A 26,236-nucleotide genomic window follows, 5' to 3' on the forward strand; every position below is an offset into this window, starting at 1 on the left:
GAATCGTCGGTTGGCAGTTATTGTTGCACCGATTGAGCCTCAGCAGAAGAAGAAGAGGAGGAGGAGGAGGATATTAGTGTTTAACGTCCCGTCGACAACGAGATCATTAGAGACGGAGCACAAGCTCGGATTAGGGAAGGGTGAGGAAGGAAATCGTCCGTGCCCTTTGACAGCAACGACCCTGGCATTTGCCAGAAGCGATTTAGGGAATCACAGAAAACCTAAATCAGGATGGTCGGATGCGAGTTTGAACCGCCGTCCTCTCGAATGCGAGTCCAGTGTGCTGACCACTGCGCCACCTCACTCCGTTTAGCAGATGAAGATCCAGGAATTGTCTTCATGGTGCTCCTCGAAATGGTCAGTTCTTGGTGTCGACGGCGAATAGAGGTTCAGGGACAGGGCTACGCTCTCGTTTATTGAAGCAACATTTTCAGCAGAACGGTCGGTAAAATGTATTTCTGGCGTATTAAAACCAGCAGCCGAATCGTTTTCTTCAAACTTTAAATTATTAGTCGAGCTACTGATGAGTAGATACCATTCGCATGCCACAAATTGTAGGCAATTTTCGAAATGCCTCTTAAGACTTTTCCGTATTTGTAACAAGGTCCTACGAAGAGAGCGCTTTGATCTACGGTAAACTGATTCGTTTTCGCTAACCGGAAAGTCTCTAGGTGATAACTGAGGAAGAGCAATCGTTGCCAACTGATAGGAATGGAAATGGTGAGTAATTTAAATTCTGCTTCCTTACTGAGATATCCTACTCTTCTAACGCAATAAGACACTGTGATTTAATTTTACACTGCCTGAGAAGAAAAGGGAAGCACCCAGAACACACGATATCAATATAACTTCGTTCACATAGACACCATCGGCGGGTGCGTAAATGATGAGAGTTGTATTTCTCCGTGACTGGTAGAACAACCACCAGGCTGCATTAGGACTGTTCCTGTTTAGTATTGTTACCAGGCCAGGTAATATATATAAAGGGACTGAACGTCATATGCTTCACGCTACACACGCACCGTGGACTTCACAAAGACTACCGCCTTGAAACCCTCAAGGAAGTGTTCAAAAAACACGCCACACGACTATACAGGAACTCGAGGCACTCGAACAATCCTTTCATCCTTATTCTCGGAAACTACGATCACAACCATAGATGGAAGCATAAGCAGCCAAAGACACTACGAGCTAGGGCATAACTACCCACGGCAAGCTAACATACAGCAACAAGCGACAAACGTCGGCAAGCCCCTGCATATCAGCAACATTGACTGGAAAGTACCAGCTGCTATTAGAGCCGACCAACAGGCCACAGCAGGGAAACCACGAGCTCGCCCACTGAGGCACAAACAATTCGCCAGCATCACCCTACACTGTGCATCCGATATAACCTATCGGACGCAAAAACGATGATAAACCTGTTACAGGTTGCTGACGCTGATCGAGAGTTCAACACCGGCACCCAACAGCAGCCGCCGAGCAACAGCACCGCACAACGTCAAAGGTATCGACATGCATTGTACCCACTACTAACAAAGCCTACCCTAGTACTGCTGTTACCATCCGACGTAACTAATGCAGAGGCTTTTTTCCCTTGGCTCTTGCCTTGGCACCTTTTTTCCTCTGCCCTTCAAACCGCTACCCTTCGTTCTACTTCGACCCAATCTATCTCCAGATGAGTGCGTATTAATGGTTAACATAAACCAGACTTGCGCAAACATCGCAGTACCCACACCCAGTGACACCTCACTTTAGTGAAAACTAACCCCTATGCAGAGATGGCAGTAGACCTTTTGAGTTGGCCATCATGCCGGTGTCGGATTGGAGGGGCTCCAGCTCTTAAAAAGGTATTGAAAGATATTGAGTGATCACTGTGAAGAACACGGAGATGCAACACACTCATGGGAGACACCGTTATCGGCACGGTGTTTGGAAGGACCCTCACTATGGGTCTCCAATTGGCCGACTGGTCGAATCGTGCAATATCCTGATTTAGGGAACGTTCGAGTGAAATGATGACCCGATTTGGGACTGTAAGATAAGGTGAGGGACGAAATACTCATCGGCAACGTTACGGTCGACGATGTCTGACCACCACAAGGTAGGATCGCCGTATTGTGCCCAGGCACATCGTATCCATCACATCTGGCCCCGATTGCAACGTTGTGTGTCATCCCTTACCACTGGTTGGGGCCTAGCAGGAACCGGACTAGCGAATTACCGTCCCAAACCTACGCTGCAGTTAACACCATTACACAAACGGCCGCGTCCGGAGTGGTGCCTTGACCGATGAATAACCTCCCACTGGGTTCAGCAATGCCTCAGGGTTCTGCACTACACCGAATGACGATGGCCGACGAGTGGCGCCAGTACCCACAGTATCAAGGACCAGTTACAATAGTTGCCTCAGGAGAAGATACAAATTTTCCTAATCGAATAAGTGCGTGTATCAGGTCAGGGGGGTCGACGTCATACTGAAAGTGAGCTCACATTGCAAAGTTCTAATTTGATTCGATTTTGTATTCACTGAAATAATATCACATACTCTCTCAGCCCGTAAAGTTTCAAATGGTTCAAATGGCTCTAAGTACTATGGGAATTAACATCTGAGGTCATCAGCCCCGTAGACTTAGAACTACTTAAACCTAACTACCCTAAGGACATCACACACATCCATGCCCGTGGCAGGATTCGAACATGCGACCGTAGCAGCAGCGCGGTTCCGGACTGAAGCGTCTAAAACCGCTCGGCCACATCGGCCCGCCGTAATGTTTCATTTCGTTTCCTCTACCCTTTTTGGTTGCTTCACCTTTCTGTCAGGCAGTGTATTTCCGGATATTCACGAACAGTCTAGCTACTAGAAACTGTACGTCAACAGCTCTGCTACACTTGCAGGCTAGATACTGTTGACGAAAAGTTCTTCGACCATCGGATAGCCCGCATCTCGTGGTCGTGCGGTAGCGTTCTCGCTTCCCACGCCCGGGTTCCCGGGTTCGATTCCCGGCGGGGTCAGGGATTTTCTCTGCCTCGTGATGGCTGGGTGTTGTGTGCTGTCCTTAGGTTAGTTAGGTTTAAGTAGTTCTAAGTTCTAGGGGACTTATGACCACAGCAGTTGAGTCCCATAGTGCTCAGAGCCATTTTTTTGAACCATCGGATATCGACTCATCCTCGCTGGGTCAAACTCAGTTGCTGTCGCATGTGATTGTGGCCCCAGGTATGACGGCTGTTACAACAGGTAATGAGTGTTGATGCAAATGACGAGCTTATTTGCACACGGGTTTCAGTTGCAGCCGGTTAACTTATTTATCAGTCGAGAAAGAGCTGTCGGTCTTCAGGAAATATTAAGTTAGTTTTAAGTCCTCCCTCTATTGACGAATTTCTTGCGCTGATTCGTCTACGGGCCTAAGAGGGCTAGGAACAAGAAGTCTGCTGGCCGTAGTTTATTTGGTAGGGCTTAGATACGGCGTGATCTTCAGTTCTCCGCGCCTAACTAGGAAAGGTCTTACGTGCGGGCCAGACGGCACTTCGCCGTCTGCTGCAGGCAGCGCTAAGCAGGTAGGATTTCGTCTTCCTGAGGCTGGCCTTTGACGCTCCCAGCAGGGGGTGGGGTCCACACTGACTCTGCAGATTTCCCCTAAGCTGTGCGTAAGTACTAAAGCGCTTAAGTATAGGAAGACAGGAGCGTAGCAGGAGAAGAATTAGGCAGAGGTAGAATTTTTCTGCGTCATTTCCGGTTTACTGTAAACTCGGGCGTCTGGTTAAAAATCAGTACGTCCGTGGACACGCTGATACTATAGGACGGATGCTAGGCATCACGCTGGGGGCAGCATATTTTAACTCGTGATGTTGTCTCATCTGGAAGCAGAGTTAAGGATTATTAGTGTGTGACGTAGTTCTCAAGATTTCACTGCACGGACCATTCAGATTCTGATAGCAAGGACTCTATCCGCATCTGATCTCTTGCTTCTGAATAAACGTTCTTTCCTGACGTAAATTTTCGGATATTACAAGTTCTTTGTGGTGTAATATGAAAAACGCTGTCGCATTTAAAATAAGTTTGACTGAAATTCCTTTTTCTTTTCATATCGCGGGCAGTGCAATGCACTCTCCGCTGCAGAATGAAACGTTCAGTTAGTTAGTTAATTTCATATTCCATAGATCATTTGAACGATTCTTTTATCGAAACTACCTAGAACAAGTCAGTTTACAGGATACGTATACATGATTTGTGTTAACATCAATGAACACATCACCACTGTTTCCTGCTTATCCAACTACACGAAAAATCAAGTTTTTTTTTTCTACCAGTTATTTACCAGAAATTTTTCAGTGGAATAAAACGAGTTGTCCAACAGAAATGATCTTAAAGTAGACTTAAATCTTGCCTCGCTACCTGTCAGAAGTTTTATGTTAGTGGGCGAAAGATCAAAACTTTTTGTTGTTGCATATTGAACTCTTCTCTGAGCCACAGACAGCTATAACAACGGGTCATAAAGGTCATTTTCACCTCTAATGTTGTAGATATAGACATCACTGTTCTTCTCAAATTGTGATGGATTACTTATCACGAATTTCATTAGCGAAACAATGTATTGTGACGGCACAGTTAAAATGCCTAGCTCCTTGAAGAGTTACGTAAATGGCTTTCGGGGTGAACACCGCACATCATTCTTACTGCTTGCTCTTGTGCAATCAATACATTCCTTCTAAGTGACGAATTACTCCAGAAAATCGTTGCCTACAACGTTATTCAGTGGTAATATGCAAAATGTGTATGGAGGTTGGTACGTTTGTTTCCAAGATTAGAAATTATACGAACAGGAAAAGTAGCTGAATACTTAATTGTTTGAGAAGCTCAGTAATGCTTGTTCCAGTTCAACTTTTCGTCAATACATACACCCAAAAATTTGGAGTATTCTGCCCAACTTACTGAGTTCTGCTCATCTGCTACATCAATTGTTGGTACGACTCTGTTTGTTGCACGGAACAAATTTATTGTTTTCTTTTTTTAAAAAATATGGAGAGTCCTTTTTCAGAGAACCAGTCAATGATTCTTTGGAAAATACAATTTAGTAACTCTTCTGTTGCTTTCTCTCTAATGTGATTTATTATAACACTAGTATCGTCCGCAAAAAGTACCAGTCTTGCTTGAATGTTAAATGAAAGGTCATTCACATATATAAAAAATAGGAGTGGTCCCAAATTTGAACCCTGTGGGACTTCCTTTAGCGTTTTTTTTTTAATTATTCAGGACGAACATTTGCATTCTTTTTGTCAGATATGATTCAAACCTGCTTTATGTAATGCTATCTATTCCATAAAACTTGAGTTTTTCTAAGAGAGTATCATGATCTAAATAGTCGAAGCCTGGGAAAGATAACAAAAAATTCCAACTGGCAATATATTATTATTTAAGGCTTGTACTATTTGATGATTGAATATATAAATAGTATCCTCAGTCGAGGAACCTTTCTGGAATCCAGACTGCGATACGGTATTTAAATTGTTTCTACTTAAAGTGTACGACTGCACTTGGGCACATTACTTTCTAGAATTTTTGGAAAAATATGTCAGTAAGGAAACTGGACCATAATTGTGTCTTGTCGCCTTCCTTATGAAATGGTTTAATAATTGTATATCTGAACCTGTCAAGAAAAATTTTCTGTGCAATTTTACTGACGCAAACTATTTACAGAAGAACGGAAAGACTGGTAGAAAAGAACCTCGGGGAAGATCAGCTTACATTTCGTGAAAATTTAGGAACACGCAAGTCAGTACTGACCTTAGGAGTTGTCTTAGAAGATAGGGTGACCCAAGGTAAACCAATGTCTTTAGCATTTGTAAATTGAGAGAACACTTTGGACACAGTTGACTGGAAAAATACTCTTTACGGTTTTGAAAGTAGACTGGATCAAATACAGAGAGCACAAGGTATTCTACCAACTTCTACAGAAATCGGATGACTTATCACTAGGGACTTGGATAACCATTTCAGGTTAGCGAAAGCAAACAGGATTGCTTCGTTTCGGATGAGCTTGTGTGCCGTCTGGCGGAGACATCTTCATCTTTAGCGTTCTTTGGCTGTTGCTGCAAACATAACTTAAGCTGAGTGTTTACATGTGAAACATTACGGGAACAATTTGTCAGCAAGTGATTCATGGAATAGTGCATTTTGTCAGTGCAGTTGTTTTTGTGAAAAAGGAGAGGGAAATAATGGTTGGTCCATATTTTCAATACTTGAGTGCTCATGTTACTGAATTCTGCTTCTGGAAAACTGACGAAATGTAAGGATTTGCCGTCTTTAAACGATCATTTAGCGACGTATGGATATTATGGTACAAATCACTGTCGGACACCATAACATCAATGCTCATTCTCTATTTTGCATAAAGTTCATTATCACTCCCTCTATGGTGCGAGCTTTGTTCAAAAATTGAAAAAAATGGCTCTGAGCACTATAGGACTTAACTTCTGAGGTCATCAGCCCCCTCGAACATAGAACTACTTAAACCTAACCAACCTAAGGACATCACACACATCCATGCCCGAGGCAGGATTCGAACCTGCGACCGTAACGGTCGCGCGGTTCCAGACTGTAGCGCCTAGAACCGCTCGACCACCTCGGCCGGCGCGATCTTTGTCACGGCCGCTCAGTTTACTAAATTTTTGTCAGCAATTCAATTGCAGCTAAACATTTGCGACAAGCAACAATAAAAATTTCATTGCTGCTCTTTTCACCTGCAGTAATTTAAGGTGTGCCCATAGGTCCCTGACTAACCACACCCTCATAAATCACGACATTTTTGGAATAAAAAGCAAAGCAGTCGCAACAAGCTACAATAAAAATATCACCGCTGGTCGTTTCACTTGCAGGGTTCTCATCTTCCTTTTTTAATCAAAGTCACAAAATCGAAGAAACTCTTGTGAGAGAGCGCGATCTTATACGTAAATAATATCGAATATTGTTGAGCATACGTCTATTACGTGAATAAGAAAGAACCAGAATATATTACAAATGTGAAAACGGTAAAAATATACAAATGTGACAACGCGCGAACCTTACCTTCTACTACACCATAACCACAAGACCACTCCGTTCACATTCCGTTGTCTGACGGCTTCGTCTCCAGCGACGCTATACGAAATATACAGGGTGGTCCATTGATAGTGACCGGACCAAATATCTCACGAAAAAGCATCAAACGAAATAACTACAAAGAACGAAACTCGTCCAGCTTGAAGGGGGAAATGAGATGGCGCTATGGTTGGCCCGATAGATGGCGCTGCCGTAGGTCAAACGGATATCAACTGCGTTTTTTCAAATAGAAACCCCCATTTTTTATTACATATTCGTGTAGTACGTAAAGTAATACAAATGTTTTAGGTGGACCACTTTTTTTGCTTTGTGATAGATGACGCTGTAACAGTCACAAACGTACAAGTATGTGGTGTTACGTAACATTCCGGCAGTGCGGACGGTATTTGCTTCGTGATACATTACCTGTGTTAAAATAGACCGTTTACCAATTGCGGAAAAGGTCGATATCGTGTTGATGTATGGCTATTGTGATCAAAATGCCCAATGAGCGTGTGCTATGTATGCTGCTCGGTATCCTGGATGACATCATCCAAATGTCCGGACCGTTCGCCGGATAGTTACGTTATTTAAGGAAACAGAAAGTGTCCAGCCACATGTGAAACGTCAACCACGACCTGCAACATTGTGATGATGCTCAAGTAGGTGTTTCAGCTGCTGTCGCGGCTAATCTGCACATCAGTAGCAGACAAACTACCGCGAGAATCGGGAATCTCAAAAACGTCGGTGTTGAGAATGCTACATCAACATCATTGCACCCGTACCATATTTCTATGCACCAGGAATTGCATGGCGACGACTTTGAACGTCGTGTACAGTTCTGCCACTGGGCAAAAGAGAAATTACGGGACGATGACAGATTTTTTGCACGCCTTCTATTTAGCAACGAAGCGTCATTCACCAGCGGTAACGTAAACCGGCATAATATCCACTATTGGGCAGCGGAAAATCCACGATGGCTGCGACAAGTGGAACATCAGCGACCTTGGCGGGTTAATGTATGGTGCGGCATTATGGGAGGAAGAGTAATTGGCCCCCATTTTATCGATGGCAATCTAATTGGTGCAATGTATGCTGACTTCCTACGTAATGTTCTACCGATGTTACTACAAGATGCATGACAGTATGGCGATGTACTTCCAACATGATGGATGTCAGGCAAATAGCTCGCGTGCGGTTGAAGCGTTATTGAATAGCATATTTCAGGACAGGTGGATTGGTCGTCGAAGCACCATACCGTGGCCCGCATGTTCACCAGATCTGACGTCCCCGGATTTCTTTCTATGGGGAAAGTCGAAGGATATTTGCTATCGTGATCCGCCGACAACGCCTGACAACATGCGTCAGCGCATTGTCAATGCATGTGCGAACATTACGGAACGCGAACTACTCGCTGTTGAGAGGAATGTCGTTACACGTGTTGCCAAATGCGTTGAGGTTGACGGACATCATTTTGAGCATTTATTGCATTAATGTGGTATTTACATGTAATCACGCTGTAACAGCATGCGTTCTCAGAAATGATAAGTTCACAAAGGTACATGTATCACATTGGAACAACCGAAATAAAATGTTCAAACGTACCTACGCTTTTTATTTTAATTTTAAAAACCTGCCTGTTACCAACTGTTCGTCTAAAATTGTGAGCCATATGTTTGTGGCTATTACAGCGCCATCTATCACAAAGTGAAAAAAGTGGTCCAACTAAAACATCCATATTTCCTTACGTACTACGTACTACACGAATATGTAATAAAAATGGGGGTTCCTATCTAAAAAAAAAAAAAAAAAAAACGCTGTTGATATCCGTTTGGGCTATGGCAGTGTCATCTAGCGGGTCAACCATAGCACCACCTGGTTTCCCCCTTCAAGCTAGACAAATTACGTCCTATGCTGTTTTTTCGTTTGACGCTTATTTCGTGAGATATTTGGCGGGGTCACGATCAATGGACCACCCTGTATAGCATCGCTGGAGACGAAGCTGTCAGAAAAGCTGTCCAAAAATAGCTTTATAAGATGATACAAATATAAAATAAACATATAAATAACCAGATCGAATCATTACAAAAAGACAACTGACATTTACCCTCCGAGTTCTATATAGAACACGTCACGGCAGCTAGGACGTACGCTTGATAATGGTAAATCACCGAAACGAGCTCGTCGTGTAACTTGTGACGCTACGAGTACGTAAATAAATAGTGCCGCAAAAAACTTGTACTGAAAATAGAAGGTAATTGGGGTGACAAACTGAACAAATTGTAAGTATGTTATTACTCAATGATGAGCCACCAGACACCAGGCGACCCTTACATCAAAATAATCAGAAAATATCTACGAAGCTCGGTGGGGTTTTTATTCACCTCGCGTTCAGATACGCGGGAGGTGGATCCCAGCAGAAGCGCCTGCGGCCGGCACTGGCGCGCGACTGGGTGTAACGCTAATGAGCTGGTGGAGGCCCGGACGCGGCGAACTGCAGAACGGGCGGCGCGCGCTCCTCTTCGCCTCCGGCTTCGGCTTCGGCTTCTTGCGGCCGCGGGGGCTGGCTTCTGCCCGGCTAACAATTAACGCCCAGGCGGCCCAAGTTGCGCCTCTAACGAGTCTTCTCGGCTCCGCAGTTTCCGAAGAAGCCGCCTAATTCCGGGAGGAGTGCGGAACGGCGGAGGGCGCAAGCGAGGTAACTGCCTGCTACCTGCACCAGCTCTCGGAATTAGCCGCCTCTAGCCTAGCAGGCCAAGGCACAGTCTCCTGTCTCTTGTTCGGACGCCTTAACTTGCTGCTCTTGTACAACACCAAGCAACTCTCGCTCTCGGTTTTTCAAGTTTTCATATTTACACATTTTTCCGCAACTTCTCTGGCTAGTTTGATGCAGTCCACCACGACTTCATCTCGTGTGCTACACTCTTCATCTCACTTGTTAGTGAGCTATATATTTCGTATAGCGTCGCTGGAGACGAAGCCGTCAGAAAACGGAAGATGGACGGAGTGGTCTTGTGGTTATGGTGTAGTGGAAGGTAAGGTTCGCGCGTTGTCACATTTGTATATTTTTTACCGTTTTCACATTTGTAATATATTCTGGTTCTTTCTTATTCACGTAATAGACGTATGCTCAACAATATTCGATATTATTTACGTATAAGATCGCGCTCTCTCACAAGAGTTTCTTCGATTTTGTGACTTTGATTAAAAACGGAAGATGAGAACCCTGCAAGTGAAACGACCAGCGGTGATATTTTTATTGTAGCTTGTTGCAACTGCTTTGCTTTTTATTCCAAAAATGTCGTGATTTATGAGGGTGTGGTTAGTCAGGGACCTATGGGCACACCTTAAATTACTGCAGGTGAAAAGAGCAGCAATGAAATTTTTATTGTTGCTTGTCGCAAATATTTAGCTGCAATTGAATCGCTGACAAATATTTAGTAAACTGAGCGGTCATGACAAAGATCGCACCATAGAGCGAGTGATAATGAACTTTATACAAAATAGAGAATGGGCATTGATGTAATGGTGACCGACAGTGATTTCTACCGTAGCAGCCCAAAATGGCTTTCCGGCGGGAGCTGATGACCGCACAATTGAGCGCCCCACAAACCAAACATCGTCTCCGGGGGAATGCGAAATATTTTTTGTTTTTTTTGTTTTTTTATTTAGCCAGGACCAGCGCAAGAGCTGAACCCATGACAGGGCAGAACGCATATCTACACTGTGCAACAGAATTGAAGGGAAAACGTTTCGGAACCTGCTAACACTCTCCCATTCCAAAGCGTTGAAATTTGGCTCAAAGGCAGCATTGCTCTGTAATGGTAAAAAAGCGTGGTGGGCTGCGACGCCATCCTCGGGCTTGACGAGTTCCAAACAGCAAGGTATCGCCACATGCGGTAAAAAAAGGCAAGCAACTGGTCTCGGAGTGGTGCCAAGTAGTTACCTACCTGCAGGTGCCTCCGGCTATTTAGAGGTTTTCTCTCTAAAGGTAATTTTTTAAATTTCTCGTCCGCCCCGATAGCTGAGTGATCAGCGTCACGGATTGTCGTCCTACGTACCCGGGTTAAATTCCCGGCGGAGTCGGAGATTTTCTCCGCTCAGGGACTGGGTGTTGTGTTGTCTTCATCATCATTTCATCCCCATCCGGCGCGCAGGTCTCCCAATGTGGCGTCGAATGTAATAAGACCTGCACCAAGGCGGCCGGACCTACCCCGTAAGGGGCCTCTCGACCAAAGACGCTAAGGGCTCATTTCCATTTTTCTTTATATTTCTCAATAAATTTGATTAAGCAAAGGATCCTTTGCTACATTAGTTTCAGATTTCCCGAAAGGTTTTCATGGGTCCCTAATTGTTTCACCACGTACGCCAGAGCAAAAATTACGGCCACTCTACACTCCAAAGGGGTGAGAACATGTTGCAAGTGTTTACACTCCATTGCGTCAGTCGAGAAGAGTTGAATCGACCAGGAGATGTCTACAGTGCCAGAGATTGTCCTGTTGCTCATCACACTGTCAATTGTCCTTTTCGACCGCGAAATGAGTCGAAATCAACGCCCCAAGTGAAGGGGTGGTTTCATTGGCACCTAGTCCGCCTCCTGTGATGAGTGGTCAACTTGTATGATTGGCGTGCAGCGGGCACGGAAACACACTTGCAAGTCGGCAGGCGAACTTTCCCAGGTAGGGGGCTCCCAGCTGTCAGTACCATACGGTCATTTCATTCATTGGCGCCCTTTATGCAATCCTTCAGGCCTTTTCGTGTCGATTCTGAGCTGCAATGTGTCTGAAATACACTCATGCTCATACATAAAGAATAATTGCAGAATGTGGGGCTACACAACGTGGCATTAAACAAAACTTGCGCTAATAGCATAGGCACATAGGGAACACACACGACACAGGTCTGTAAGCCCACGGTATTGGTGATAAGATGAGAAAACCGTCCCGAAACACATGTCCTACAAAACGCCACTGTATCCTGTGTACCCCGACATCAATATGGGATATGATCACCATTCACACCTACACAGGCCGCACAACCAGTTGGCATACTCTGGATCAGGTGGTCGAGCAGCTGCTGGGGAATAGCCTCGCATTTTTACACCAGAGCCTGTCGGAGCTCCTGAAGTGTCCTAGGGGTTTGAAGACGTGCAGCGATACGTCGACCGAGAGCATCCCAGACGTGCTCGATGGGGTTTAGGTCTGGAGAAGAGGCAGGCCACTCCATTCGCCTGATATCGTGTGTTTCAAGGTACTAATGCGCGATGGCAGCTCGGTGGGGCCGTGCATTATCATCCATCAGGAGGAAGGTGGGACCCACTGCAATCCTGAAAAGGCGGACATACTGGTGCAAAATGACGTCCCGATACACCTGACCTGTTACAGTTTCTCTGTCAAAGACATGAAGGGATGTACGTGCACCAATCCTAATCCCACCCCACACCATCAATCCACGACCTCCATACAGGTCCCTTTCAAGGACATTAAGGTGTTGGTATCTACATCTACATCTACATCTACATCTATACTCCGCGAGCCACCTTACGGTGTGTGGCGGAGGGTACTTATTGTACCACTATCTGATCCCCCCTTCCCTGTTCCATTCACGAATTGTGCGTGGGAAGAACGACTGCTTGCAAGTCTCCGTATTTGCTCTAATTTCTCGGATCTTTTCGTTGTGATCATTACGCGAGATATATGTGGGCGGTAGTAATATGTTGCCCATCTCTTCCCGGAATGTGCTCTCTCGTAATTTCGATAATAAACCTCTCCGTATTGCGTAACGCCTTTCTTGAAGTGTCCGCCACTGGAGCTTGTTCAGCATCTCCGTAACGCTCTCGCGCTGACTAAATGTCCCCATGACGAATCGCGCTGCTTTTCGCTGGATCATGTCTATCTCTTCTATTAATCCAACCTGGTAAGGGTCCCATACTGATGAGCAATACTCAAGAATCGGACGAACAAGCGTTTTGTAAGCTACTTCTTTCGTCGATGAGTCACATTTTCTTAGAATTCTTCCTATGAATCTCAACCTGGCGCCTGCTTTTCCCACTATTTGTTTTATGTGATCATTCCACTTCAGATCGCTCCGGATAGTAACTCCAAAGTATTTTACGGTCGTTACCGCTTCCAATGATTTACCACCTATGGCATAATCGTACTGGAATGGATTTCTGCCCCTATGTATGCGCATTATATTGCATTTATCTACGTTTAGGGAAAGCTGCCAGCTGTCGCACCATGCATTAATCCTCTGCAGGTCTTCCTGGAGTACGTACGAGTCTTCTGATGTTGCTACTTTCTTGTAGACAACCGTGTCATCTGCAAATAGCCTCACGGAGCTACCGATGTTGTCAACTAAGTCATTTATGTATATTGTAAACAATAAAGGTCCTATCACGCTTCCTTGCGGTACTCCTGAAATTACCTCTACATCTGCAGATTTTGAACCGTTAAGAATGACATGTTGTGTTCTTTCTTCTAGGAAATCCTGAATCCAATCACAAACCTGGTCCGATATTCCGTAAGCTCGTATTTTTTTCACTAAACGTAAGTGCGGAACCGTATCAAATGCCTTCCTGAAGTCCAGGAATACGGCATCAATCTGCTCGCCAGTGTCTACGGCACTGTGAATTTCTTGGGCAAATAGGGCGAGCTGAGTTTCACATGATCTCTGTTTGCGGAATCCATGTTGGTTATGATGAAGGAGATTTGTATTATCTAAGAACGTCATAATACGAGAACACAAAACATGTTCCATTATTCTACAACAGATTGACGTAAGCGAAATAGGCCTATAATTATTCGCATCTGATTTATGACCCTTCTTGAAAATGGGAACGACCTGCGCTTTCTTCCAGTCGCTAGGTACTTTACGTTCTTCCAGCGATCTACGATAAATTGCTGATAGAAAGGGGGCAAGTTCTTTAGCATAATCACTGTAGAATCTTAAGGGTATCTCGTCTGGTCCGGATGCTTTTCCGCTACTAAGTGATAGCAGTTGTTTTTCAATTCCGATATCGTTTATTTCAATATTTTCCATTTTGGCGTCCGTGCGACGGCTGAAGTCAGGGACCGTGTTACGATTTTCCGCAGTGAAACAGTTTCGGAACACTGAATTCAGTATTTCTGCCTTTCTTCGGTCGTCCTCTGTTTCGGTGCCATCGTGGTCAACGAGTGACTGAATAGGGGATTTAGATCCGCTTACCGCTTTTACATATGACCAAAACTTTTTAGGGTTCTTGTTTAGATTGTTTGCCAATGTTTTATGTTCGAATTCGTTGAATGCTTCTCTCATTGCTCTCTTTACGCTCTTTTTCGCTTCGTTCAGCTTTTCCTTATCAGCTATGATTCGACTACTCTTAAACCTATGATGAAGCTTTCTTTGTTTCCGTAGTACCTTTCGTACATGATTGTTATACCACGGTGGATCTTTCCCCTCGCTTTGGACCTTAGTCGGTACGAACTTATCTAAGGCGTACTGGACGATGTTTCTGAATTTTTTCCTTTTTTGTTCCACATCCTCTTCCTCAGAAATGAACGTTTGATGGTGGTCACTCAGATATTCTGCGATTTGTGCCCTATCACTCTTGTTAAGCAAATATATTTTCCTTCCTTTCTTGGCATTTCTTATTACACTTGTAGTCATTGATGCAACCACTGACTTATGATCACTGATACCCTCTTCTACATTCACGGAGTCGAAAAGTTCCGGTCTATTTGTTGCTATGAGGTCTAAAACGTTAGCTTCACGAGTTGGTTCTCTAACTATCTGCTCGAAGTAATTCTCGGACAAGGCAGTCAGGATAATGTCACAAGAGTCTCTGTCCCTGGCTCCAGTTCTGATTGTGTGACTAGCCCATTCTATACCTGGTAGATTGAAGTCTCCCCCTATTACAATAGTATGATCACGAAACTTCTTCACGACGTTCTGCAGGTTCTCTCTGAGGCGCTCAACTACTACGGTTGCTGATGCAGGTGGTCTATAGAAGCATCCGACTATCATATCTGACCCACCTTTGATACTTAGCTTAACCCAGATTATTTCACATTCGCATTCGCTAATAACTTCACTGGATATTATTGGATTCTTTACTGCTATAAATACTCCTCCACCATTGGCGTTTATCCTATCCTTGCGGTATATATTCCATTCTGTGTCTAGGATTTCGTTACTGTTCACTTCCGGTTTTAACCAACTTTCCGTTCCTAATACTATATGCGCACTATTTCCTTCAATAAGAGATACTAATTCAGGAACCTTGCCCTGGATACTCCTGCAGTTTACCAATATTACGTTAACTTTTCCTGTTTTTGGTCTCTGAGGACGGACGTTCTTTATCAACGATGATAATGTCCTCTCTGGTAAGCCGTCAGGTATTTTATCGTTTCGCCCAAGGGGGGGTCCCTCTAACCTAAAAAACCCCCGTGTGCACGCCACACGTACTCTGCTACCCTAGTAGCTGCTTCCGGTGTGTAGTGCACGCCTGACCTGTCTAGGGGGGCCCTACAGTTCTCCACCCAATAACGGAGGTCGATGAATTTGCAACCATTATAGTCGCAGAGTCGTCTGAGCCTCTGGTTTAGACCCTCCACACGGCTCCAAACCAGAGGACCGCGATCGACTCTGGGCACTATGCTGCAGATATTAAGCTCAGCTTGCACTCCGCGTGCGATGCTGGTTGTCTTCACCAAATCAGCCAGCCGCCGGAAGGAACCAAGGATGGCCTCAGAACCCAAGCGGCAGGCGTCATTCGTTCCGACATGTGCTACTATCTGCAGCCGGTCACACCCAGTGCGTTCAATAGCTGCCGGAAGGGCCTCCTCCACATTACGGACGAGACCCCCCGGCAAGCACACCGAGTGCACACTGGCATTCTTCCCCGACTTACCTGGTTCCTGGTTCACGCCAGATGAAAACCCGGCGAGAATCACTGTTCAGAATACACGTGGACTCGTCCGTGAACATAACTTGGGACCGCTGCTCGAATGACCATGTACTGTGTTCTTGACACCAGGCTTTACGGGATCTGCCGTGGCCACGGGTCAGTGGAATGCACCTTGCAGGTCTCCAGGCGAAAAAACCATCAGTCGGCTGCAGGCTGTGTGTCTGGAGAACAACTGTTCCAGTGGCTGCGGTAAAGTCCCGAGCAAGGCTACCTGCTGTATTCCGTGGCCATCTGCGGACACTAATGATGAGATATCGGTCTTCTTGTGATGTTGTACACTGTGGACGTCCCGTACTGTAGCACCTGGACACCTTTCCTGTCTGCTGGAATCAGTGCCATAATTTTGAGATCACACTTCGTGACACACGGAGGGCCCGTGCTACGACCTGCTGTGTTTGGTCAGCCTCCAGTCACCCTAGTATTCTACCCCTCATAACGTCATCAATATGTGTTCTTTGAAACATTTTCAACACACAGTCGCCATTATCACGTCTGAAAACACTCGCTGCACCCTACGTTGACATGTACCAACACACCTCTGAGTATGTGGACTGCTGCCAGCACCACCGTGCGATGACCGCAGGTCAAATGCACCGCATGGTCATACCCCGAGGTGATTTAATCCCGTAAACCGCCCACCAGAGCGTTGTTTCACCATGTATCAGCATTATCCTTAATTTAAGAACGAGAGTGTGTTTTCTCGGCCACCTACAAGAAAATCCCGCGATTTCAATGGTGGGCGTCGTGGGTCTGACCACCATCACAGAAGCGTCAAAAGGAGTGAAATGTGGGTAAGAGGGTCTGCGACGACCTTGCTATTGTATGGCACGTCTACGGTGGCGTTGGGCAGAATTTTGATGAAATTTGGTGCCAGTGGGACATCATTAACCCAGATTACTCCTCGTATGAACTTCTGAGCTCTGGCCTTTTTTCGGCATGTGGGGCAATTTGAAGTGTCGTCCAGGCCGAGTGTGACTCCACAGGGAGCCTAGCTTTTGCGCCATTACAGGGGATGTTGTAGCCACCTTTGAGCCAAATTTCTAACTTAAGCGTTGGGATGGGAGATAATTACGTAGTTTCCGAAAAGTGATCCTTTAATTCTGTTGCGAAATGCAGTTTTGTTTGGACTCGGCTCACTTTGGTTTCTGCTGCCTCGTCTTCGCCTTCGCTGATAAGATTTGTGTGCCTCTTACCACCGGCCCCATCCCCCGCCCCGGAAGCCTAGCTGGCGGTACCTGGTGCGCTGCCAAACAACTATCATACCGGGGGAACACAGTAGATGCCACCACCACATGTGCATCTATGAGCAGATACAAGCGTCGATGGCCACCTCGTGCGGAACTGATGGGAGCCTTTCCCGAGACGCCATCTACGCCATCAAAGAAAGCAACCTGGTAACCTGCAATCCGTGCTGCTGGCCACAACGACCATGCAGACAATGTCCATAGTGCTTTCGGTCTGCAACCTCCTGTGACGTAGTTGCGTTTTGCAAGTGCATCAGCTTCGCTGTAGCAGCCTGTAAACTGAGGCACGCAGCCGTTAGCACAGCCCGGCTTCCTTTGAATATCACCTGTTCGCCGTCGAACAATAAACGTTTATTCTGTTAACAACGTCTTACTAGCTCTTTCGGGCATCCGACAGCTCCTCGCACCCGCACTCCACACTACGATATCTTGACAACCATGAGGCCACGGCTCTGGCCATGTACACTTAAACCTAATTCCCTGAAGTGTTTTTTTTTTTTTTTTTTTTTTTTTGCTATTGTTGCAACCAGCGACTCAGCGATACTATCTACTCGGTTCCACAACCGGCGGCGCCACACAGCGCAGCAGGTAGCGAGCACACCGTAGTGGGACAAAGACATGCTTTCCTCAGCCACGTCGCAAAACACATTGCATTCCCGTGATCTCCGTAGCAGGATAAAACTGCCCGCAGAGCGACTACAGCCCGGTGTCACGTTCAGTCTGTATAGTTACAACATACATGCCATCCATCATTTAGTTGCTGAGCTGTATTGGGAACTTGGTTTGACTCTGCCTGGATTCTCATAGCTGTATGATACACTTGAGCTTTATTCACGGACATGTAGTATTTCACAGTGTACATTCTTCGTATTACGGCAGTAGCCAGAACTTTGTGTCGTTGACAGAACTCTTAACCTCTACCGAAAACGCAACTAGTGCTTCTGCTCAAATAAAAAATAGGAAACACCATTCAAACACATATGTGAAAACTCTTACAGTTTTTAATTAAAACAAACGTTGTTATCATTCTGCACCTTTATTCGTAACGTCTGTATACTTACATTTCAACTCAGTCGTCCAGGCGACGGACACATTTCTTGCAACGAGAGAGACCAGTTGTTGATACCGTCACTGGAGAATATTTGACTTTGCTGACGGAGCCACACCCTCACCTCTGCTTGCACCACTTCATCACTATCAAAGTGATGTCCTCGAAGGTGTTCTTTAAGTTTTGGAAGCAGATGAACATCGGACGGGGCCAAGTCAGGAGTTATGGAGAACGATTGATGGCAGTGAACACAAGGCGTCAGATTGTTACAGATGTCGTAGCGGTCGTGTGTGGTCTGGCATAGTCATGCAGAAGGAGAGGGAGCTCCGTGTCTGGACGAACTCTTCAAATTCGAAATTCGATTACAGTGCGCTGTTTTTCACGCACCGTCATAGTTATGTTATACACCGGCATGCTACGCGCTACAATTCGGACCCCTCTGTTGACGTGCAGAATAAAGATGTACAACGCTAATAACGTTGGCTTCATTTTAATAAGTTTATGAGTTTTCACTTTCCCGAACAATTTTTACCCTCTGCAACCCCGTATAGTGCAACATCATCATTATCAGTATCAACATCATTATAATCATCATCTTCCATTCAAGGCTTAGGCTGTTGCCTGTTCCAACTAGCAAACAGAATGATTCCTATTTTTTGAGGTCCTCCAATATCTATGTTCCCATTCGGATTGTACCTCAGCATCTTCTGTAGAGTTATAGGATCTGTCATTCTTATAAGGTGTTGTCTCCACTCTTCACGACAGTTTTGAATTTTTTTTATTCATATTGATAATATTTAATTATATATCTTCGCATCTAGTTATTCTACACTACTGGTCGTTAAAATTGCTACACCAAGAAGAAATGGAGATGATAAACAGGTATTCATTAGACAAATATATTTTACTAGAACTGACACGTGATTGCATTTTCACGCTATTTGGGTGTATAGATCCTGAGAAATCAGCACCCAAAACAACCACCTCTGGTCGTAATAACGGCCTTGATACGCCTGGGCATTGAGTCAAACAGAGCTTGGATGGAGTGTACAGGTACAACTGCCCAAACAGCTTCAGCACGATACCACAGTTCATCAAGAGTAGTGACTGGCGTATTGTGACGAGCCAGTTGCTCGGCCACCATTGACCAGACGTTTTCAATTGGTGAGAGATCTGGAGAATGTGCTGGCCAGGGCAGCAGTCGATCATTTTCTGTATCCAGAAAGGCCCGTACAGGACCTGCAACATGCGGTTGTGCATTATCCTGCTAAAATGTAGGGTTTCGCAGGGATCGAATGAAGGGTAGAGCCACGGGTCGTAACACATCTGAAATGTACGTCCACTGTTCAAAGTGCCGTCAATGCGAACAAGAGGTGACCGAGACGTGTAACCAATGGAACCCCATACCATCACGCCGGGTGATATGCCAGTATGGCTGCTGCAAACGTCGTCGAACTGTTCGTGCAGATGGTTGCTGTCTTGCAAACGTCCCCATCTGTTAACTCAGAGATCGAGACGTGGCTGCACGATCCGTTACAGCCCCGCGGATAAGATGCCTGTCATCTCGACTGCTAGTGATACGAGGCCGTTGGGATCCAGCACGGCGTTCCGTATTACCCTCCTGAACCCAACGATTCCATATTCTGCTAACAGTCATTGGATCTCGACCAACGCGAGCAGCAAAGTCGCGATACGATAAACCGCAATCGCGATAGGCTACAATCCGACCTTTATCAAAGTCGGAAACGTGATGGTACGCATTTCTCCTTCTTACACGGGGCATCGCAACAACGTTTCACCAGGCAATGCCGGTCAACTGCTGTCTTTGCATGAGAAATCGGCTGGAAACTCTCCTCGTGTCAGCACGTTGTAAGTGTCGCCACCGGTGCCAACCTTGTGTGAATGCTCTGAGAAGCTAATCATTTGCATACCACAGCATCTTCTTCCTGCCGGTTAAATTTCGCGTCTGTAGCACGTCATCTTCGTGGTGTAGCAATTATAATGGTCAGTAGTGTATTTAATCTTGTTCTGATATCTTCCGATCTAATTGTTCTAATATCTTCATTTCTAATTATGTCTCTTTTTGTGTAGCTCTTCGTCTTCCTTGGGAACCTCATCTGTGCTGTCTGAATTTTATTTTCTTGTTTTTATGGTTCCGTACTTCAGTCGGTAAAAACGGAATCCTTGTAACAGTATCACTTTGTTGCACGTCGTTCTGTCCGTTTGGCTACCTCTTCAAAACAGTTTTCTCAAGAACGGCGAGGCTTATGAAGTTAGAATTTGTGTCACATACTAGAGGCTACGGTTCCTTGGCTAAGTAAAAAAGCAAACCTTCTAAGTCAATGCACTCAGATGATGCGGCCTTTTATGCCACACATTTTGATGTTCGCAAAATCACTCGTCAAAACCTACAGGGCAGTTTCCGTTGACCTGGAGCCAAAATTTCCCAGGAAGCAGGGTTTCACACTGCACCAAAAGCAAAATAACTTGTAATTTGTTAAGTTGTAATTATATCACATGAAAAAGAGTTTTTGTTACTTCTTATCAGATTGTCTGTCTGTCCGTCCATTTGTTAAGATCATTTTTTCTCAGCGACTGTTAGCCGTCTCAGATTGAAATTTATGTGACATAGTGAGGTCTCTCGTCTCTTGGCGTTATAACAAATGTTAGCTTCTAAGTCACTGAAGTCAAAAAATACGGTCTCTTACGTCATGTATTTTTATGCTTGCAAAAACACTCATCGAAACCTACAGGGTATTCCCCGTTACCTAGAATTTTGAAATTTGCCAAGAAGCAAGGTTTGACACTAAAATCAAAAGAAGAAGCAGAAAATTGATTACCTGTAATTACATCGTACGAAAAAATTTTTTTTTTCATTTTTATCCGACTTCAAATTTGAAATTAAAACATTATGGAAGTGCTGAAATCCCTGGGTCCGGTATCTTGGCAGTATCAAGTCGATAACAGGCAAAAGTCGCTGAGACCGTCGATCCTCAGGATGGATGAACGATACCCATACATAATTAATTTCGTACGGAACAGGCAGTGCGCGAGTCGTACTCGCAGCTGGTCATTTTTTTTTTTTTTAGGTAATCCTGCTCTAGTTTCCTTATAATAACACAGAAACTGCCAGCCACTTTATAAAACTTCGTTGCGGTCTCTTTGTGTACTTTATGGCCTGCCGCTCTGGTAGTGATCCCACAGACGGCTTGGACTTTGTGTGCTTTATTTTCAAAACCAGACTCAGAATGAGAATTTATATCACAGCCTAAATAATAGATTTGAGAGCCTTGTTCTAAAATTGAATTATTCAGAATCTGACTGAATATTTTCTTCAGAATGCCATCATTTTAATTACGAAAAATTTTAAAATCGTAGCTACTGCACATTTCGTTGATCTGGTATATTGATTTATGGAGGTCATCTTCATTTTTTTGAAAAATAACAATATCATCTGCAAAGAGAAGCACATTCTGGTATTCCTCATTCGATGTCTTAATTCCTTTGTTTACATCTACATTTACGAAGAATTAAGTCAACGTGAATACTGAAAAGAGTCTGTGATAGTCCGTGCACTTGTCATGCACCTTGGTTAGTAGTTATTATTTCTAATCGATTCCTGCCTGTGTTTATTACAATGCATGAATTTTGTAAAGACTTTTCACTATCTCAATTAGATGACAACGATATCGACATTCAGACACAATCTTCCATAGGCTATCTCGGTACACAAGGTCAAAATCCTTCTCAGGGTCGATGCATTTCTAAATTAAATTCTCCGTTTTGTTTTTTTTATCTAGTACTTCTGGGGCTGACTCGATGATGCAGGTCTTACCACTATTCCATTCTACATTGATGTCTTTATTGATTGGTAGTGAAGCGAGGTTTTCTTGGAATCTGTACTGATCAAATTTCCTGATAGTATATTCCGACAGGAGATGTACTTGGAACAACTCATGTTGAGGCTTCTTTTAGAGTTTCTTTCGTTTTAATACTAGCCTTATCTTAACTTCCTAAAAGGAAGTGGTCGATACCTACGTCGCTTCTTCTATAAACAGATTTATCTTTCTGCAGATTTTCATTTTATTATAAATTAGTATATAATTACAGATCTTAATACTTGCGCACTCCATTTAAACATGTGAATGCCTTTCTTTTCGGTAAAATGTGTTAGTAACTTTACAATTATTAAGAGAGGCAAACTGGTGTAGTTCCTGTCCACTATCATTAAGAGCCTTTTCTCCAAGTAGTCCTACAAAGCCCTATTGCATTAAAACCAACGGGGATGACAACGTGGTCTGTCTTGATAACTTTATTGACTTCTTTTTGAAGATCATCGTAAAAAGTGTCAGTATCACCCAGCCTCCCTTCCCTCCCCTGGATCGGTATACACTGATAACTCTTAGATCACCTCTTAGAATTTGAAATCGGATTGTCATTATTCTTCCATTATGAATATTTCCTCTTCGTTTATCACTGACTAAAATTGTTACTCCAACATCAGCTCATTTTCTTTGTGGGTCACTACTGTAAGCCATCAAGTACTCCGTAAAAATTTTGTTCCTTTTTTTTAGTTTTGATATTACTGTAAAGTCTACTTTGCTCTCTTTGAATATTTAACTCGCACTCTTTGTCAACAATCCTCGAACATCCCCCATTGCCAAAGACATGTAATCAGTAATGCCAAATCGTTTCTCGATTAAAATTTTCTGGCTGTTGATCCAGTCCTGAATCCCAGTCTGTTTGTGAGTTCGCCAGTAATTTTAGAGTCCCCTGGCTGCGTTACGCGCGCTGCGCAGGTTAAGTCGCATGACGGGGCTACCACCTCTAGGTATCGTGACCTCCGTGAGTTTCTGTCCAGGTTTTCTCCTTTAGGGAAGCTGGCTTCACTGCGCCTCTAGAACCCTCCCTGCCCTGCGTTGTGGCACACTCTTTGTCTCGCTACCCAGTGAAGACACTGCCAGTAGCTACGCTATCGCCAGCACATCCCTAGACTTCGTAGAAGCACGCAAAGCCTCCCTCCCGACACTGAAAATGTCTTCCATAAGGTGGTGTCCACTGACAAGTGCCGTGGAACTTATTCACCGATGCCTTAACACATGTCCCATCACGCTGTCTTTTCTCCCTGCCAGTGTCTTCCATATGAAAAAAATATCTCTTCTTATTGTATCAGTCCACACGAGATTCAATATCCTTTTGTAGCACCAAATCTCCAACTCTCCGATTCTCTTCTTTTTTCGATTTTCACATACTACACGAGTCATTTTCATAATGCAGTGTTGTACTCCAGAAATATATTCTTGGAAATTTCCTACTCAAATTGAGGCCAAAGTTTGACACTAGTAGGCTTCTTAAAATGGCAAGTAGCTTGGATGTAAGAGTCATAGGGTGCTGGGAACTAAAAAAAAGTATTCATTTCCAACACGTTTATTGTCTACAGATACTAAACTAACACGAACAATGACGAACAATAAAGCTTCAAGAAACGCCGCAATAAATCAGCAAAACTTTAAATCGCTGCTCCTTAAATATTTCAGAGAGTTATTTTTCTTTAATTTGCAACATAGTAAAACTTTTCAACCGTTGGGAAAAGTTATTTTGTCTGTTTGAAAACCGGTATTAGAATGATCACAATATACATAACATTTTAAACATTAAAGAAAAACTTTCAGCATAGCGAAATATGTAACTCATGTATCGCCTTTAAAATAAGACAGACAGCATTAGCAAATCAACAAGCGCAAGCAAGTATTCAGAAGAGCAACCAGATTAAAACTGCCAGGAAGTTTCATATCAGCGCACACTCCGCTGCAGAGTGAAAATCTCATTCTGGAAATATCCCCTAGGCTGTTGCTAAGCGATGTCTCCGCAATATCCTTTCTTTCAGGAGTGCCAGTTCTGCAAGGTTCGCAGGAGAGCTTCTGTTAAGTTTGGAAGGTGGGAGTCGAGGTACTGGCAGAAGTAAAGCTGTGAGGACAGGTCGTGAGTCGTGCTTGGGTAGCTCAGTTGATAGAGCACTTGCCCGCGAAAGGCAAAGGTCACGAGTTCGAGTCTCGGTGCGGCACACAGTTTTAATCTGCCAGGAAGTTTCTTTAAAGTGTTGTTTCCGTGGAGCGGAGTCTAATTATTTCGCCAAATGCAAAAGGGAGTAGAGTTTGACTACTTGATTTAAAGGTTTCTTGCAGTGTTAATTTGATGTACTATATTAGTGTGCTCTTCGCCCAGTTTTGGTTTTAGACTTTCCTTTAATATGAAAAGCAGAGCTTTTGTTAAGTCAGTGTGATTTTAATTGTTCTTTTATTCGGTAAATGTCTCAGTTTGGTTTTCAGTTATGTTACAGATAGTCACGCAGTTAGTAAGCCTTGCATGGTCTTGAAAGAGACGAATCACGGGTTGTATTTGTCTGCCGCGTGAATTATTTGCTGTTACAGAAATGGTCTGGTATGTGGGACAGATGGGGTTTGTCGCCTTGATGGGCGGATTGAGATCGTGTGTGTGTGGTTCGACGTGTTTTCTGCCCTGTCTTCCAACCTGATCATCTTCGAAATTGTTTGGCAGTTGCTTTCTACTCGTTTGTTCCGAGTACCACCGTGTATAAGCCGCACTTCCATCCTTTAGTTAAATATCCGGCCTGTCCGCCGGGACGGACGAGATCTTTTCAGAAGTAACTCAAGGTGAATCACTAGTGTTGTGTAAATGTTGGTTACGTAAGCAATGAACTTAATAGTGTGCTCATGGTGGTGACTGTCTGCGATCCTTTTGCGATCAGATCTAATTATTATTTTTAAAATGCTGTTCGCTATATTAATTCATGATCCAATCACGTACATTTTCTAAGTTGGGTGAAGGACAAGCGCCCGAAATTTAAAGACTTGATCTTTGGTAATTCCATTTTGTATTTGTATTTTCTTAAGAGCACAAAGGTCCGAATTAAATTTTTATATTGTTATTCTGATTCTGGAATTCTGTAATAATGAAATTTGTTCTTTAGTTGAAAGTAAACTTAAGTACCAACCACGAGTTTGTCCATCACCAAAGATCCCTAGCTTCCAATTTCCTTTGAGTAACTGTGGTCAAATTACAATTTTGGTTTAGCACGTAATTGAGCATTAATACAGCTCATCAGATATACACGCAACACCTCAAACAGAATATGAAGAGATAAAGGTTATTCAATTGGTAATCTAGTATGAAAAGGAGATGGTAATCTAATAACCATGGGTGACTGGAACGATGTAGTAGGGGAAGGAACAGAAGACACATTTATGGGACAATCTGGATTTCGTAATAGGAATGAGTGACGAGAAAAATTTCAGCTAATAATAGCAAATAAACCATAAATCACATGAGGGAAGGATGTACTTGGAAAAGGATCGAAAACACAACATGATTCCATATGGATTATGTCATGATCAGACAGAGATTTCCAAATCAGATATTATATTGTAACGCGTACCCAGAAGCAGATAAATACTCAGATCACAATTTAGTAATGATGAAGAGTGAGATGACGTTTAAGAGAAGCGTCCGAAATAAACAGTGTGGAAACTAGTGCGTTACTTAGTACTGAAGAATGATGGGGTGGCTTTGAAATTCCCTAAGGTTGTAAATACTGCTATAATAAGCGCCATAATGAGCATTTTAGGTGAATTCTTTATAAAGGACAATCACAGATGTTCCACAGACAAATTTAGGAACAACATATTAGCTGAATTCTTTAAAAAGGGCAATCACAGATGTTCCACAGACAAATTTACGCACAACGGAACGACGAAAGAAGAAATTTCAAAAATATTCAGGAAAAGTCAGGAATACAGAAAGACAAGTCACTTAGGAATGAAATAAATAGGAAGTCTAGGGAAACTAAGGAGAAATGCTTCATGAAAAAATAGAAGAAATCGAGAAAGAAATGATTTTCG

The sequence above is a fragment of the Schistocerca piceifrons genome, chromosome 2 (genome assembly GCF_021461385.2).
Source record: "Schistocerca piceifrons isolate TAMUIC-IGC-003096 chromosome 2, iqSchPice1.1, whole genome shotgun sequence".
NCBI lineage: Eukaryota > Metazoa > Arthropoda > Insecta > Orthoptera > Acrididae > Schistocerca > Schistocerca piceifrons.